Source organism: Pelmatolapia mariae, linkage group LG4, assembly GCF_036321145.2.
Source record: "Pelmatolapia mariae isolate MD_Pm_ZW linkage group LG4, Pm_UMD_F_2, whole genome shotgun sequence".
Classification (NCBI taxonomy): domain Eukaryota; kingdom Metazoa; phylum Chordata; class Actinopteri; order Cichliformes; family Cichlidae; genus Pelmatolapia; species Pelmatolapia mariae.
In genome coordinates, this window is record NC_086230.1 from 23,611,765 (window position 1) to 23,631,473 (window position 19,709).

Genomic DNA, 19,709 nt, shown 5'->3' on the forward strand with positions numbered 1-19,709 from the left:
TTGGCATTAGCTCAAGATCTATACACTGGTAAAGTTACCAGAACAATACTGATTTTAATGATAAATCATAGATGTAGAGAATTTCACACCCAATGGGTTGCTTCATAAAGTAATGATGCTCACCTGAACGTAGTTTTCTTATCTCCACATTGCTGTCATCTGCTTTGCTGCATTATTTTCTAGCCTTTAAGCATATTTATGGCAGCTTATTTTGATAAAATTTGAGCTGACTGTTAAAATACTTAGCATAACAAACACAGAGCATGCACAAACTAAAACAATGTAGCATGCTCACATGAAACTTCAAACATGTACGCGGTGAACGCAGTCATAAGATGGCCTTACGAAGGCTCGTAAAAAGTACAAATATATATGACTGTGGGATTTGTATAGAATATTTTGTACACCCTATGAATGTTGGCACTTAGACTACCATCTAGGTGGAGATAAGAAACATACAACATACGCACATACCATTATAGCATGGTTATTTACCACCCTTTTAGTTAATAATTATATTATGTGTTGTTCTTAAATTATATAAGTATCCTTCCTTTGATGATTTTAAATGTCTTATATAAATAAAGTGACTTAACTTGGCTAATTTACTCTCACAGATGACTTGTCAAGCTTAAATTACTCATTTATACAGCTGAATATATTTTTATCAAATAATTCAGTTCTACTTGGAAACATTTATTCAATGAACATTTTAAAAAAGTATTGATTTAAGTAGAAAAACCAAGTAAGCAAAAACATCTGTGTGGCATTTGCAGTTCAAATCAAACATTAACCACATTTAAATCCTTGACTGTCTCTTTTTATTGGAAAAAGAAAGCCAAACAAACTTTGGATGGAGCTCAATATGTCTGTACACTGTAGCACGGTTGCGTCACAGCCGTGGTTATCTCAGCCTTCACAAACAAGCCTGTTAGAAGTGTGTAGGAGCTGTGTAATACAGGTAACGTAATCGGCAAACAGAGACTAATTAAGCAGTAAAAGAGATGAGCACACACGCACTAACACTTCTTTCTCATACTTCTATTCCTGTTAGTGCCCTGCACTGACTCTCATCCAACCCAGTGACCTTTGTGTAGTCTCTATAGTTAGCCTGTTTTTAAATTTCCTCAACAACTACGTCATTCATCTTAAAGGACTCAGGAGTGACCTTAAATAATCCTACACTACAAAAAATGTGTAATGACAAACACAGGGGACGGGATTACACTGGAAAATGGAAAATACTCTACGTGCTGTAGATAAAAGTATCTGTTTCACATCTCCTCTGCAGGAAGGCTACACCCTGCAGCGATGATAATGTGCCATATCAGAAGAGGGTGCACAAAGATAAGTGGGATTACAAGTGAGGGAGCTTGAATTACAAGTGTCACTCTTGGGCTTGCTTGTATTTTTGTGCAGAGGAAACGGTGAGATGATTCATCTTAACTTGTGCGGTAATAAGCTGCACTCACTGTCTGATACTGCATTAGAGGCCTGCACAGCATCTATTGTGGTGAACGGGGATGATAAGGCAATCAGTTGGCCTTTTCTAAAAACAGACTGCAAGCAGTTATGGTCAAGGAGTCAAAAAAAGACATCGTCATGAAGTCGAGGAGACATATTGGCTTATTTTCAAGCTATGGTACAACCTATTGTGTAACCTATGATAAGAAGATAAAAAAGAACGGCTCTTTACGATAAACCTCATGAAGCAAAATGGCTTGTTATTGAAACTCCAGTTTCTAGTAAGGAGTTTCAGAGAAAGTGAAGCCGAGGTCATTTTCCCTACTGTAAAGGCCATAACATACTGAGCACGCTGCAAAAAGGGACACGAAGGTTTTTCAGATGCAAACGTGTCATGTAACATTGTAAGCGGTGTGTTTTTGTGGAAACTTTGTCTTCAAAAAGCACACAGTGGAAAAAATGAAGTCAAAATCAATCGATGATGAGATGGTCCTGATGATTCTAAACAAGAAAAGGACCAAGCAGAGATTCTGGGGTCATCCAGTTGTCACAAGAAGGCAGCAGCAGGGAGAATTTCATGGTTTGATCCAGGAGCTGAAGCCGCGAGCGGTCGTTGGCAGAGTTGGGGCCACATCTGAGGAGGCAGAGAGCTATTGACCTGGAGCAGCATCTAGCTGTGTGTCTGTAACAAAATTTTATTTTTCTACTATTTGTATATTCAGAACTGGTATGTGTTTGAGCTCCAGTGCACTTGTTGCCAAGTGAAGCGGTCTGTTTGGTCAGATCAGTTTGAGCTTGGTTTAAAAGAATAAATGCCACAAATTCATCTAGTAAAATCATTCTTGATTAAAATATGTGAATTTAAAATATCTGCATGGATTTTACACGCGTGGTGTAAAGGCCTTCATCTTGAACAACATTTAGATTTGACTGGGATTCATGTTTGAGCCTCTGTGAATTGGATGCTGATGAGTTGCAAAGAGATCCTTCCACATTTTAGCCAGTCACCATAGTCAGCCTAGCTCCTCTGGACTTCATTTCCATTTATTTTGCATTTTAGTGTACATTGAGTTTCAATACCTAATTTTAAACATTCCCAAGTACTTTAGAAATGAATATTTTAAGATTTTATCCTTGTGCGTTGTCAACCTTCTCTACCCAAAGTGCAAACTGTAGTAATTCTGTTAAGAGGTTTGACCTGCTGCAACATTTGCATTTAAGATTTGTTGTGCTGGTTGTCTGGTGATGGATGTAATGCAAAGACGTCTTGAGCTTCCAGAAGACTTTCAGTAGTATGGTGCAGGCCTTTGGAGAACATAAATAATACTCCAGAAAAGCAGCTTGTTATTCTGTACTGAATATTTGATGTGTTTAGTTTATGACAACATGTCTGGAAGACGACAGCGAGCTTAATTAATGATAACCCTTTAAAGAAGATGAGCTTTGACAGGAGAGAACTGCACACCCGAGGTATGAATCATCACATGGAAAAAAGAAACTAGCGACTAGGTCAGCTACGCATAGCTTGGGGGGGGTTAAGGAAGGAAAACAGATACCCTGACTTTGCTCACTTCTGCAGCATATAAATGTAATGAGACAGTTGATAGTTTGCCTACACTGCTATTCATAAAGAGTTACACTGGTGGAAAATCTTGCAGGCAACAGTATGCATTTGCAAAAAAAAACAGCCTCCTCATGCTGTAAGTAGTCATGTGAAATGTAAACAAAAAAGAAATTGGGGAAAATGACTTTGTTATCCTTTATATTAATGTGGCTATTTGGAACAGCCACTAGCACTTCAGATTTCTGGTTGACAGCACATTGTACAAGCCACTTGTTAAGAAGCATAACTCCATACTGTGCATATGTTGCAAATGGGGTGCACGCATATATTTAAACAATTAAATAATACCATTCATAAGTTTCTGCTTTGCTCGACTTTCATTTGCAAAATAATTTGTAGCAAATGAAAAACTGAGAGATCGAATCAGCTGCTTCTCATGTGAGTGTCTATCTTAGTCATGGACTGCAGCTAGCAATGACAGGCTGTTTAACTGCAGAAATTCTCCACTTGCCCCTAGGTTCTGGTTAGTGTCCACCAAATTTGCAGCACATCTCCAGAGCAGAAGAAGGCCTACTGACAAAAACTGCAGTCCAAGATAGTTGAATTTGAATATAACTGTGGGAAAGCAGCTAAATGATATCAAGGATGACCACAAGAGCAACGGGATCAGTGAGTCATGGGACAAACACACAGCAGACTTCGTTTTTGTTTTTTTAAGTGAGAAGACAATCCAATTACTAAAGGTATTGCTATTACTAATATCAATCAATCTATTTATCCATCCATCTTCTGCTTATACAACTTAGGGTTGCCCGGGGGTTCCCAGCTGTCACAGGGTAAAGGCAGGGTATACCCTGGACAAGTAGCCAGTCTGTCACATGACACTCACAGTCACATTCACACTTACAGTCAGTTTATATTCACCAGTGACCCTAACCCTGTTGAAACCTCTGCCTCAGCAGAGTTTCTTTAACCCAAACCTCCTTATGATTTGTTTGTTTAAAACAAACAAATTGTGAGCGATAAATCATATAAACGATGCAGCCTTTAGCAAAAATGATACAAATAAAACTTCTGCATTTATGAATTTATTTCTTCAGCCCTTATGCCTCCCAATATAAAGTTTTCCAAACTGAACCATCACTTCATAGTCACCCAGTTTTGATAACCAGTGCATCAAGGCATCAAAGGACATCTTGTGCCTACGCCTGCAGCATCACTGGCTTCTGACAAAATGGCAGTATTTGATTTTTTTCCACAGAGAAAAAAAAATTGGATGTAACATTACTGTCATAGCCAGTTTGAAGCCAGCTATGACATTAACATCTGTTTAGTATTGCAATGATCCTGTCACACAGCCTTACTGTTCGCATAAACATCACCATTGCAAGACAGCGTAGCATATGTCAGTGAAGACTGCAGAAGTTATTTTGCTCTGTATGTTTTTTTAAATGAATCAGTAAAACTAGCACCAGAAATTTGTGTTTATACCTATAACAGACAGCTGCATGTTGTGCATGTCTGAGTGCTACATATGAAGAGAGGTCAATGTCTCCCTCACTGTGTACACAAAACACAGAGGCCCACGTCCAACTTCCCGTCAAAGACACACTGACTTCAGCGGTCTCTTCGGTGAAGGAGGAGGGCATGTTGTTTTTCAACTCCAACTAACAATCCTCGCCACTGAAAACCAAAGAGAAAGACTTCATTCATGGTAAGGTAGCATAGACAAAAATATTCCTCTGGGAGACATTAGTCTCAAATTGTCTCCAATTCAAATCCCTTAATTTACATACTCATTCCAAACCGTTTACCAATTACAGCACTAACGACAAGCAGCACTGCGGCAGTGACATTTGGTTTATGTGTAAGCTGTAAGACGCATGTCCTGTTAGAGTTCATCAGACACACCCAATAACTAATGCCAGAGAAGTTATAAATTTGTTGGCTAATAGCATAAGAAAAACCATTCAAGGCAAAAAGTTGGGGCGTATGTTCTGTATTAAAGTCAGAGTTCTAAGTAGGGAGATAGATGAGAAAACTGATAATATTCTCAACTCCTCGAGCATATTAGCTTCCCTTAATATTGTGCACAGACAGCTCAATAAAGACAACTGGTTCTTTTGTCTGGGGGCTTGTGAGGTCAACAATTTCATGACAGGAAACAGGATAATACTAAATCAGGGATGTCAAACTCTTCTTGCAGTGTGGGCCACACACAGCCCACTTTGATGCTAAGTGGCCCGGACCAATTCAATTTGATTTTTATAGCACTAAACTGTAGCCTTTCTGTCAGTGTAAAGATGTTCAACTACACATAAAACCTGAGATCTTAATTTGAATTAATTTAAATTAATATTAAATCCTTAATTTAAGAAAATTTGTTACTGTTACTGTTACTTTCCCGTAAGCACGTGGCATTACTGCGTTACTAAACCGTGATTTTGTTTGTGAGAGTGTCTCATGACAATGACGTAAGGGCGTGCGACATTCGTGGTAACAGACGTGTGCAGATCAACAATGGATAATATATAGAGTGAAGGAGAGAGTACGATTGTGCAGCATTTAAATCGTGGAAGTACTGACCTTTGAGTTTGCTTCTGTAAAAAGTGACAAAAACATTAGCGTCTGCTGTACACTGCGTGGGAAGAAAACTTCTTTTTACAGCGAAAAAAACCCCTAAATTTCTGAGCAAGTACCTAGCACGCTGCCTCGGGAATATGAAATTCACGGAGAAACCCCGGGATCCTACCGCTGTCATGACCGCTGCGGCACTGGGCAAACCTCCGCCTGTTCCACTCCTGCTAAACAGGTGAAAATAGATTTAAGAATGACAGGACTCAGGCTATGTCCACACGTACACAGGTATTTTTGAAAGAATTTTCCGTTTTTTGTTGGGGTTTTTTTTAAATCCCGTCCACACATGCAGTTTTAAAAAATGTCTCCATCCACATGTAAATGCTAAAAACGATAGGTTGGCCAATCCGAAGTCTAGAAGCATGGGAGAGAAAGACTGAACAGGGTCTTGTACTCTCACAAAACCTTAAGTACTTCTGAAAAGTTTTTGTTTTTCTGGAAAGGCAGATAATTTTGTGTTACTTTTCAAGTGCCTTCATCATTTCAAATGTTAATAACTAAAGACTATTTTGGCTGTTGTGTAGACTCACAACTTAGGAATGAACAAAATGCATACAGCATACATAAATTTAATTTTTTGGGGGGACTGAAAGGTCTATTGCTTTATTACTTATTCAGGTTGTGTGTCATATTTTTAAAAAGTAACTAGGTAACTTATTACTTTTGGAAATAAGTAATCAGTAAAGTAATGGGATTACTTTTTGGAGAAGTAATCAGTAATTAGTTAATAATTACTTTTTTCAAGTAACTTGACCATCAGTGATCATTAGTGCCACGACTGAGTAAAGATGACCAAGGTTGAGCTATCGGCGTGCTGGATCCTGCTATATGTCCAAAACTGTCCCTGGAGGCTCTCTAGTCTCATTGTTCTTGGTGTAAATCTGAGAGAAACTGAGATGAGCTGCTCAAGCTGGTACTTGTGCCATTTTTGTGGCACAAGTAAAGCACATCCAGCCTGAAGCTGTATAATATAGTAGTGCAATGTGGACAATGTAGTAGTGCTAATCTCTCTGGATGAGGAGATACTTCCTTGGAAAAAAATCTAGTTCTGACATGCCGCCTTACTGAACGTGGGACACGCTGGGTCAGCGGTTTCATTAGAGGCAGCCACAACCAGCAACCATTGCACAGCTGCAGACTGTACTCATCCAGAAATAGGGAGAGCAATTTGTCAACAACAGATCCAGAAGCTTGAGCAATCTATGCACACACAGGTGACTTCATCACATCAGATGAGGCCAGACCTCATATTGAACTGTTTGTATGTATATACAAAACAATATCCATATTCTAATTCATTCAAATCAGTAAAAATCAAAATTGTATAAAGTAGAGCAGGGCGATATGACCAAAAATATTTATCATGATATACATTTGAAAATTTGCGATAACGATGTAACTGACGATATAATTGACACTAGACAAAATACTTTACAACTCCACAACTTTATTAGTGCAAAAAAAACCCATCAATGTATTTTCACTTAAACAAGCAGCTGTTTTTTATGTGCATTAAAGTTATATAAAAATTTAATAGTGCAAATGCAAATTCCTTGCTGACAGTTTAACCAAAAGGCATTTTCAGTGGAAACTGGCCGACATATCCTCAGCATAACCATGTATAATATATCCACAAAACTTAAAAAGAGGTTATACACACACAATACGGTAATATTATGTTGAAGCACAGTAGGTATCACTCCGCGAGGCTCCTGCCAACGATAGCCGTAATGCTGCGACAATCCATCAAGTGGTGCGGGTTCGTAGCTTAGCAAAGTCGTACTAAAACATTTGACAGATTTTCGAGCGCCGTGTACCACATAAAATCGTTTCGAGGTCAGTAAAACTCAAAATTCAAAAGTCAGTAAACACAACCAGAATTCATACATAAGGCACACGGGATTATAAGGGACACTGTTGATTTTAGGAAAAATCAAAGGATTGATTTTAAGTGTGCCGTATTTTCCAAACAACATGGTAATAACGACAGCCTGCTAGCATGCTCTACCAAAAATAGTGCTTTGTTGTGTATCTGATGGACGAAAGCTAAACCAGTTCCACACCACTGAAGTTGCAGCATTTTTACAAACCAATTCTGGTTCATCTGTTTCATTCAACGATCCGCTTTCGCCCTTCTCATTCTCCGTCGCCGCCATGCTTTTTCTGCCATGTGCGTATGAAAACAAAGGCACTGCGCATGCACGTTTTACCCAAATTCTATCGCGATATTTCATTTTCTTATCGTTGCCCAACATTATACCGGTATTACCGTGAACGGTATGATATGGCCCAGCCCTAGTATAAAGATGCTCTACAGAAGCCTGAGACTGAAACCTGTTGTTCTGAGCAGATTCCGGCTCATAAGGGATGATTTTACTGCTTGAATACAACATAACATAGTATCCGCTGGATGTTGGTTCTCGTCTCTTATTGTATGGTTAAATTCCACTGTGTTTTCAGCACAGCAACAGATGGTTAAGATTGCTCCGTCAAACATCAGTTTACCTCTTTTGGTTTCAAAAGGTGGAAAAGGTGAGTTAGGCAGTAAAGTTTACTTTTGTCCCCTTAGTCACGTCACCAGAGCCATTGACAAAATAGAAGAACACTAAGAGGAAGGCCTCTACGCCATTGGTTTCCAATACAGATTGTTGGAGGAAACCCAATTTTCTTGGGTACACAAGATTTAACGCGATACCGACTTATAACCAACACTGGATTCAGGGGTTCAGTTATGCACTTTGACGTGATACTTGGGCTCTATTCGATGGGAAACCCATTAACAAACTGTGCATCTGAACAGTTGTACAGCCAAACATTTAACGTCAGAAATAAGACCACATGAAAAACATCTTATGAAAACCTTCTTTCATCTTTTTTTTAATTAAAACAAGAAAACACTGAAACAAATTTTCCAGATTCTCATGGACATGACCAGAAATTTTCTATTTATTTGAATCCTTAAAATGTAGAACATTTTTTGACCACGCAGCAATCTGCTTTCATTTTGTCTAATCCTCTGTACTTTAGCTGTTGTTTACCTTGTGACTTACAGGGCCTCACTATGTGGAGGAGGCAGCCAATCGCTGCACTTTTCTGATTACTTTCTGTAACCTGAAGCATTTTCTGCGCCATGCTCTTTGCATGAAGACCTCACTTTGAGTAAACTATGTTGATTTAACATGACAAGTGCATGCACAACTCTATTCAAAGTGTTTGCTTTTCTTCTGCGACGTCTTGGGCCTTCAAACAAAGATTATTGTTGTTTTATATACTCAGCGAGGATTAGATTTGCAGAAACAGCAGGACGGAAGCAATTTAAAATTTGCCAAACCTTCAAAAAATACGTAAATTGGAGTAGGGGCATTTAAAAAAACAACAACAAAACATTTCATTATGAAATGATGAGTGAATGAGAATTCAGAGATTATTTGTCTGTTGATGGAGAAAAGTTGTCCTGATGTGTGACCCAAAGCCCACAGCAAAAGCACGGTTGCAACAGTTTCCAGCTGAGCAGTCACTGAGATAAAGCAACATTTGTTTGTGCTCTCTACTGTGATAATAGGCTGTGTTGGGGAGCAAAAGGATCTATATTTGACCCTCAACCCATATACATACAACAAGGGAGCAGGGGGTATTTTTAGCACCCAACCAATGTGGATCTGAACAAATGGAAAATTGCTCGATACCACTACCTGCTTCAAAGTTTACAAAAGTGAAAGCGTTCCTGTGTTCTTTGATCTTTTTTAAATCCTTTGCTGCTCCTATGCAGGTATTGATTCCTCTCTGATAAACGCTCAAGTCTGTACTTTGTATGGAAATGTTTCGGCGTGCACCGAGGAGGAATTAGCTTCATGCTGTCACCCCCCCCACTGAGACGTGAACGTATCTGTCACCTCAAATTTTGATCCACAACTTGACCCATAGTGGCCCGGCTGAAAGGCTACAAGCACATGGCCCGTTCAGCAAACTGATGCGTGTAGGTCGGTCATTAGTGTATAATCATATGAGTCTGACTGGGTGATTCATCTTGGAGAGAGAGAGCACGAGTGATATGTCTCCATCATCACAACCCACTGACTTTTGTCATGACTTATCTGAGAGATAATTCCAATCATGACCTTCAGCCTGTGAGGCTACATATCCCAGTCCATCTACAACACTGATTACACTTAATGAGCAGTTTTTTTGTTTTTTCTGTAAAGCACGATTTACAAGAGACCCTCAGAATTTAGTCTAAGTATTAACATATGACAAAGAGTGCTGAAATATTACTGTTTCACATCTGCTGGGCTCAAATATCAAAGACACTCTTACTCCCATACATATGCAGCTACTCACTTTATAAAATCATTGTGGGTGACAGGCAAATATATGTGACTTTGAAAAACGTATTTTTCATTTAGGCCATAACAGGTTAATATAGGAAATACAAAGAGAAAGACAAAAGAGTCACATGGCTTGGTGCATTCTTAGATGATGCCAAGTAAAGCAATACCAGTGCAATGCAGTCTGTCATTCAGTACCTCTTTTATCTTTCTTCCTAAAATGATAAATAATAGAGCAATACCGGTCTGCTTTCATTTTTGGGGTATTGAATATGGGTGTTTTGTAAAAAAACACAGTTGCATCTGAGACGTGTCCATGATGCACCGCGTCTCACTCCTAATGGATTACATATGTACTCTTGAGCAGGGATTCTTGATTCATTGGCTACTCTTCATATTTCAGCACCGCAACCTTTTCCTAAACCCAACCAGTGAGCAAAAACAAAACTGATCACTGAACTGAGCGAGCGAAATCAAAGTAAAACAAAACAAAAAACAGAGGCCAACACGGTCTCCTGGCTGCAAAACTTTTATCTTGACCCCGTGCCACACCTCATACTTATACGCAGGCTATGGCGCTCTTAAAATCGGGAGTGTTACCTCTGTGCTATCTCTGTGAAGCCAGCAGCTTCTGAAAAATAACAGTATCTATCACTGCGTTCTCCTGTCATTGGTAACCTGCTGTTGTCATTCTTCTTCTTCTTTTTTTTTTGCTTTCTGTTTTCATTCTCTTCAATCTCTGTCCTCCTGTTATTGCGGAGTTGTCTTAACTAACCATGACAGAGATTTATTTTAAAAAAAACATGTAAAATAGACGACGGTGTTATAGGGGCCACACAGGAATCTGGATGCCAACATTTTGTATTTCACTTTTTTTTCTTTTTTTTTTAAAAACAACAGCATGGTGATTCAGTGACAATAAGAAGGTCATGGGTTCAAATCTACAGGATAGCCAGGGCCTTTCAGAGTTTGCCTGTTCTCTCTTGGTACACCATCTTCCTCCCACCCTCCAAAGAGCGGTGATTCTAAACATGTGAATTATGAGCATAGATGATTCTGTCTCTCTCCAACATGTCCAGGGTGTGCCTTTTACCCAATTACAGCTTGGATTTAGTAAAGCTTATCAAATCATGAATTGGAATGGAATTGAATAATCAAAGAATCATGATGAATGGACTTGTTGTTTTTGTCCTATCTTTGATTTGAACCAGGTTTCACCATGTAACTTGGAGTTTTCACAGTCTGTTTATATATCGTCATCACAACAATTTATGTATTGTGATTTAAGTGCATTGAAGCAACTGTTGTTGTGATTGGCACTATGACTGCTAAAGCCCCAGTCACACCTAGAGACCAGTCAGTGACATTTTTCCCTAGCAACTAGAAGTTGCTAGGGAAAAATGTATATTCTACAACTGATTGTTCAGTGGTTTCTGGACATGGTTGCTGTTGCTAGGTGAAACTGGTCACAAAGAGGTATACAGTGCTCGACTGAAAACATCTTTGGGATTGCTTTGGCTGCAGTTTGCCAACTTGTCTGCAAATACTTGCCAATTGTTCACTAAGCAGTAGTGAAAATGAACTGTGCAGCTGTTCACTGTTGTTTTTAAATGTGTTGGTTCAGTTGTTGTTCAGTCCAAACATTGTCTATTTCCCTTTTGAGTCACATGAACTACCGCTCTGAGCAATAGTTAGTTGGATAAACCAGTTGCCATCTTCCTTACTAGCTACAGGTTACTGTGGCAATCCGCTAGCAAAAAAAAGCAATCACAGTGACGTTTTTTTAAAATCCGACCATCAGAAAGCTTTACTAAGTAGGGCTCACTCTCTAGCTTTTAAGCCTAAATTGAGTTTCAAAACAAACAAAAAAAAATCACAAAGAAAAAAGAAAACAAATGCAAACTTTATAAGATACGTCTCTCAATGGTTAAAACTTTTTATGAATGGAGGGATGTCCAGTGTGCTTCAGACACCACAGCATTAAAACCTTCCACCAACCTTTCAAATGTATGAATGAAAGATTAAAAAAGTGCACTCATGTAACAAATTTAATTTCACAACAATTGTTCTTCTTATGACACTAAACAAGTACTGACTGAAAAGGGTGCATAACGCTTCTCAACTTCCCTTAACAGGATCATGCACTGGGAAAATAAATCCTCAAACTATTCCATGGGACTTTCTTAAACTGACGGAATGAAGAAAGGAAGGATATAATTTACGAGTCTCAGTGCATGGCTGATATCCAAAAGGAATGTGGTAAATATTCGTGCTGTGAAGCTGAAATAGCAAAGCTCTTAGAGAACCAAGAATGAAATGATGCATTTGGTTTCTGAGCACCGCATTTCTGGTTTTGCTTTATTTACTCCATTATAATAGGTTTCTTATGTTCAGCGTGTGTGAAAATGGAAAAAACAATGATGCAATGATTTCTGACTGAGGCTGTAAGGCACATTCTATAGCGCAATTGTATATTAAACAAATTTGAAAACCACTATTTGGCTGTTTTCTTGGCAACCGCAAAAGCTCTGATCGCTTTTGGCCGACACTGCAGAAACAATTCAGTCTGTGCACCATGAGTGGACTCTTTGGGCATGTAAGATTGATTGTCTTTTGTTCACAAGGGCAGGAAGGTACAATGCTGCCTGTCACACGGGCCACAGTAAGTGATGGAATGTGCTGCACTTCATATCTGATTCTGGTGTGGGTACGGAGCAGAGAACATGCAGGAAAAGGCAGCAGACGCTACCAAGAGACCAGAGAGCAACATCGGGACACGGCCCAGATGGGCATCAAGGGAAATAGTTTCCAGCCAAGACATTAAGTGTGCACATACTGGCAAAGAAACAAGAGCACAGTCTAGCCTGCACTGTGCGTTGTGTGGAGTAAACATAAAAGGCAGTAATGAGCATCCAGAGTAGGCGCTAGGTTGGGTTTTTTTTAGCCATAACAAAAAAGGCTAAAAATGAGGGAAGATGTAAGGCAACCACCGGGTAGGTCCTTTTCTGTTGCTATATATATCAGTTTATTGCTCTTTAAAAGCAAATAAGAAATTAATTTTTTTTTTCCTACAGGTGTTGGAGAGGTTTCATAAAGGAACTGAGATGGCGCTCTGCTATTGACACACTGCTGGGTGTACTTGGGAAGATTTAATAACCTCTTATCAGTTTAACCCAGTGCGCACCTGAAAGTTGGAACAGCAAAGTCAACCATTAAACTGTGCCTCGGAGCTACATGGACATCGATGTATATTCAATAAGCAGTAGATGTTTCCTGCTGCTAACAAAAAGGGATTGGTTCTAATTTTTCCTGTTTAATTGTGTAAATAAAGATCGGGTGTGCGCACTTGTGACCATGGATGTGTGTGTGTAGTGGCTAACCTAACCGACACGTGTCAATTTGCGGTTAAAAAAATGACAATGTCCGCACATTTACCTTTGACTTTTCCACTAAGTGCTAGCTGCACTCTTTTATCCGCATAGAACATCACAATTCACGCGGTTGTGTAGCCTAACCAAATTTGCGCTATGGTTACACTAACTATGGTTACACACTGTTACACACTATGATTACGGTCAAAAGAACAATACGCGCCACCTGACTGCAATAAACTGAATAAATAAAGTTATAGGTGACTGCCTCCTCACGTTTTCATCAAAATGAAAAGAAACAAAAACAGATTTATTAATAGATTTATTTAGAAACCAACTCTGTCTGACAGTAATTCAAGCCAAGGTAATTTTGTATGTGTTTAAATAAAGCATTTCAAACAGCGCTCTGTCCTGTAAAGTGACTGACATTGCATGCTTGCATACAAACTATAAATTGCTGCCATCTTGTGGCCACACTTGGCTACTGTCTCTGGAGGCTAGCTTGACTCTGAGCCACTGGAGTCTGTAGCTGCTGTCATTTTCAAGGGTGTGTCCTGGAAGCTAAGAGGCCAGGAGCTTTTTTGTGCTTCTTTGCACTTCATCAGTATTGCATGCGCTGTATGTTAATTACATTTCACTGCTCTAAGATCAGTTGCAATCTGCATGTTACCGCAGAAGGAGCGTTAGGAAGTAAGTGAGGATATTACTGTGATTTTTCATTTCAGCAGATTAGTTTTAGCCAGGAAAACCTTTATAAAGAAAATTCACATAATGAAGAGGGTACTGTGATCTCTGGAATGTCCCAAGGTTTTAAGTTTGTGTAAGTATGGTTTTACATATGTATATTAGTAGAGCCTAAAGTCTTTGTTATATTTTAGTTCTAGTACATATCAGTTAATTGATAATTGGCCTCCGTGTTTCTCCGATTGGGACATAGTCTGAATAATCACTTGGTTGGCTGGATGCAAGTTTAATGAGTTGATTTGCTTTTTCTCCCTCATTTCTTAAAAAATATTAACCATGTCACACAGTACTAAAGCTTCAATTCAGTTTGCGTTTATTATACTAAATTTCTTTTTTTCCATTAAGGTGTAGGGCTGTTTTTCTAATCAGATTAAGAAATGTTTTTCTTTTAGAGCAAGCCACACTACAAACATATGATAGTACACAATATGAAGGTACTGTGTGAGCTCAACCTTTAATATTCGCAATAGTAATATTACCCATACAACACTGATGGGGAACATGGGAGGGTGAGTATCATCTCTGCTTGCCTTTCAGCAACAATCACCCCACTTTACTGGATTTTTGCATAGTCACAATGCATTTTAAGCTTTTCAATTGCTATTTTACACTCTCTTGGTTACTTTGACTCACACGTAGGAGCATTGTCCCCTAACCACAGGGCTAGTGGTTTGATCCCCAACCATGGCCTCTTCAGATGGCGCCACAGACTTAGCACCCAGCGGCCACAGTACGTTACAGCAATTGCAATTTAGATTTTTCCTGTTGTTGTTTTTACATTTTCCTAGCTAGCAAATTGAGGGTTCGGGTTAGGACAACAGTAATTTGCCCGTTTCAGTTGTCTTCTTAAAAAGATGCACTCTGACAGGAACACTCTGCACTTCTTTTCTATTTGTTAGACAAAAAAAACCCAGCAATGTCAAATTTGTGATAGTGCAACAGCAGCTTTTCGGTTCATTACTTTTGTGCCAACATGAATAATAGATTTGCGGTGCAAAACATTTTCACCTATTGCTGTTGACTGAGCTGGAGAGACAGAAAGAGAGCACATAATGTATACAATTGTATTTATGCATGCACTTCACAGAGATTTCAGTAATTTTTTTATGTCCAAATGAGTCATGAAATTTGTTTGTGTGCCTCTGTGTAATAGAATTTGCCTTTTTCTGATGTAGTCATGAAGTAAATATGCTGCAGGTAAAAATATTAATAATGTAGTCAGTCTAAAAAAAAAAAAACTAAGGCTTTTGTATTTTTTTTCTTTTTCTTTCTTTTCACATGCTCTCTGACTACACTATAACAATAATTGACTTCCTTAATCCCCAATATGATGCACAGATCCATGGGAGAAATGCCTTTTACTCCTTTTTCTTTCTTCTTTAATTGCATGGACTGGCCTGAGGATAGAGACGATGAAATATCACGTACAGTTCGATCTCCCGAGAATTTTTGTGTTTGCTCATGCAGGTATGAGTGTGTTCACATTGTATGTGTGTTTTGCGGTCAAGCTGTTATGAGCTGGAGGGGGCACAGGACTAAGTGGAGCCTAGCAGCAATATCTAGATGGATATTGCGGACTTCTCTTTTAACAATCCAGAGTGACAGCTCTTTGTAGTGGAAGCTATTCTTAGAGCCCCTGGGTCAATTGCAGGGGTCCAATTGAATTGGAGGATGCCGTGCCACACAGGACATCCATGGTCACTTGATGGGGCTGACACAAACACTCACACTCTTACACTCACACCTGTCTATCACACCTCCACGAGCGTTAATCCAGCTGAGGCTCTCCGGATCACCTTCTTCGTTCTGTCTCCTTTGTTCGCTCACACGTTCTCTTCCTTTGTCTCTCCAGACACTCTCTATCGTTATCTCTGCCTTCTCTATTACTCCCTCTCTCGTCTCGATTATCTTAACCACAGCCAAGGGAAAAGTACAAAGTTAAGCAGCAAGAAATTACCAAGGACGCTGTATTCCTCTGTTCTTGTTGTGTCTCTCATCCTTGTCTTGTTAAGGCATCTCATAATTAGGAAACCATGGCTATTTTTGATTGTTGTCTATCCGTAAATGAATCTCTTTGCGGCGTTTTTAAAAAAAACCACCTGCTGGGTCAAACTCATTCACTTATGTGTAATGTAAATTATCAGATGCTCCCATTGTGTTTTCATATAAAAAATAAAAAACAAAATGAAGTGAAGTGACTTTGGACAGCTGATGCATAAACATATTAATGTTTTGCACTGGTATTAAGTAAAATCTGACAAAGGGATTTTTTGTAAGTTATCTGCACTGTCTGTTATTGCTCATCTCTGGCTGCTTAGATGACGACACTGACCACAATATAATGACCTTACTCAAGTGTCTTCAATGCAACTAAACAGGAGGTTTGAAATTAAAACATACGTAAACATACGTTCTTTTCCTGGAGGAAAAGAAAATGTCCTTTACAAATTTACTTAATTTTGTAAAAATGTATTTCCTAAATTAACGTTAAATACATTTCAGTCCATTGATGTTGAGCTGATTCTCATGGAGAGGACAACTACACTCCTTTGTCTATTTCATGGACTCCCTCTCACAATTACTAACTGTGGATGTTGTCCAGTTGACACTGACCAGTAGAGCTGTGTCTTATCTATTACCACAGGTCCCTCCCATGATATTCATCTCAACATGCCAAATGTTTTTTAAGAAAAACAACAAAACCTACATTACTTGACTGCAAGATAAAGACACAAAACTAACTCCATGACAAACACACATTTATTCTTGCTTTACCATAGAGACTTTGACGAAAAACACCTGCTGTATAGTCATTTAAAGGAAAGGAAAAAGTCCCACAACTAAGATCATACTTTTTGTTACCAAACAAAACTGAATGAGCAGATATAGCAGTGATAGTGAGTGGAGCCACTTGACTTTCAGTGCGTCCTTTCTATGTGAACTGTGACCGAGAACAACAAATCCTTTTTTCACCTTTTTCTTAAAGAACTCTTTTCTGTTAGAGCTTTGGGATCCTGCAGCTGAAAGTGGTGTACAGTACTAGCTAACAGCACTCAGGGCAGTGAGAAGATCAGAAAGCACTCCCAGCTTTCGCTCTCTGCCCCTTGAGGCAAGATCGCAGTCTGAATCATGTAGCTGGAAAGTTGTTCCAAACCACAATGTACTGCATGCATATGAAGGTCATATATCTATGTAACAAATCCAGTGATCCCTGTATTATCATTCAGCATTTTTATCTGTGGATATACTGAAACTCATGACTGTGGAAAGTTTGCCACACTGATTGTAGCTGCACCTACAGAGCAGAAGCTCACTTTATGTATCGCAAAACCTCAGTAATGTTTATTCTGTATGCACCCAAACTTCTGTGCCACCCACTAATGTTTGCAAATTAAGACTAAATACATCATCCAGCGGGGCACCACTCATTCACAGAGTGCACCTGCACACACAGGAGCATGCCTCTCTGATGCATTACTGCAGCAGCAGCAGCTGTGATAGTAATGAATATGCTTGTTTAGTAATGTGCAAGAGGTGTTTGCCTAACAATGGGCACATTTATTAACCACACTACGCAAAATGCACAAGGGACTGAGGACCAACATGTTCTCTCATGTGATGCTGCTCAAGTAGGTTTAATTAGGATCAGAAACACTTGTGGACAATTAACTCCCCTAACAATTAAATTCTTATGTATTTTATGCACACAGAGAAACACAACCGTAATTATTCTGCCTGTACATTATTAGATGCATGCGTAGGCATACAGAATAGGGTCGCGGGAGTTAATTTGCTGCTGCTTGAAATTTCAAAACACAACAAACAAATAGATTTACGCACATGCATATGGTGTTAATTAAAAATCTTCAGGTTCCTCACATGTATTTTGTAACTCTCTTTGAAACAGTTGCAAATAATTGCGCAAAGAGGGCGACTACTTTAGGCTGAGTGGTCCGTTGTTTTGGTCTGAAGTGGACTAGGTTTAGTCTAGCTGAGCTGATAAGGTCTCTCGACTGCCATTCGTACACTGAGTGGACACAGTAGTGCTGTAGGCTACGGGAGAATGCAAAGCAACAAAGTCACATTTAACACTAAATTAAGCCTGTGCTTTCAAATTAAATCCACTTTAAGATTAAGAGATTTTTAAAAATTGATCACTGCTTTTCCACAATGATTTGCTTAGTATACTATTTGCACGTGTTGTAAAGGAGTCAGGAGAAAACTTTATTCATCCTTCAGTTATTACTTCTATAATTTAAATATTTTTTCAATGTGCTGTTGTGTAAGACCAGAGCCACCAGCAGATACTTTTCGAAATACAACACACCGTTTCTGTATTTTTGCACAACCATTTATCCACAGAACACTCGTGTCTTTGACATGTGGGACTCAAGATCCCAGATAAAAGACAGTTTAGATAACACGGCCTTTGAACATTAGTGATAAGTGACACTAAATGCAACTGGAGGAATCCAGAAAAACGTTTCCAGAAATGTAAATGTGTCCAAACATGCAGCAGAAAAAGAGAGAGAGAAATCCTTTCATTTCATTTCGGCAATTCCAATTCCAATAATAATAATAATAATACTGATAATAGAGTTTTATTAAAACCCTTCTTGGTAATAGATATTTTAAGGTCCACTACAGCCTGCAACATGGCCAGAATGATGAGATTCTGCTCACGTGAACGAGCTCACTTGTGTCAATATCAAATATCAAATTAAACCAAACTCAATCAAAAATAAATGCAAGGCAAATTACCGTTGACAGCACGGGATTCCGCCGATTCTGCAGATGTGATCTTTCACCGCTGCTCATCATCTGAGCCGCGTATTCCCGGTGAGTTCACGCGGCTCCGCTCTAATCCAACTTTCACAATAAATTATAGCCTCGCAGATAAGTTGTCTGCCCTGTCGGGAGAACCGTTTTCGGGATTTAGCGAAACTCTTAAAGTACGGAAAAAATAATAATAGTACAAAGATATTAAATAAATGTATTAAAGTGAACGGTTTGGTTTTGTCTGTGTACTTGCCACCGTTGGCTGAGCGAGCGCACAGCTGCTTACTTGCGCTCCTTGTACCCGTGTGACGTAAGAGACGAGGGGTGGGGAGGGGGGTCGTTTAAACACTGGGTCAGGGTGTTGTAGTGCTTTTCTGTGTCGTTTTAGGTTTCGAGGGTTGTTCGAATTTCGGACTGGACACTGAGCTCTTCATTAATTAGGGCTGATTTGTTCTCGTGTCTTATCCAGCTGGTAGCTGCAAACATTTGAACTGAGCTTCATTCTGCCTACATACAAACCTTATATGCCTTTTAAAATATAAAAATAAATAAATAACGCAATTATTCTTTGCCTTACTGTCCCACATCTTTAGCCAGTGTCTCACATTTTTAACGACTTCTCAGGACATGCGCTTGTTCAAAGTCTGCATTTATACTGACTAAAATGTGAAAACAAGTCTTTTTTTTTTTCTTATAGTTAAAACCCGTCCAATGCTATGCTCATCAGTAAAAGTTAAACAATGCCAAAAAAAAGTAACAAACTTTGCAGAATTTGGTGAATATTATGGCAACTACAAAGAAAATGAAGTGAAGTATCTTTTTCCA

At 39.0% G+C, this 19,709-nt stretch overlaps 1 protein-coding gene across 1 annotated transcript in view; it reads right to left on the minus strand.

The window, feature by feature from the left end:
• Positions 1–19,148, minus strand: part of gcgra (glucagon receptor a) — a 54,490-nt gene extending 35,342 nt beyond the window's left edge. Inside the window, exon 1 of the mRNA XM_063471993.1 lies at positions 18,867–19,148. The gene's annotated coding sequence lies outside the window, so the exon portion shown is untranslated. The remainder of the gene's footprint in view (positions 1–18,866) is intronic.
• Between the last annotated feature and the right edge of the window lie 561 nt (positions 19,149–19,709).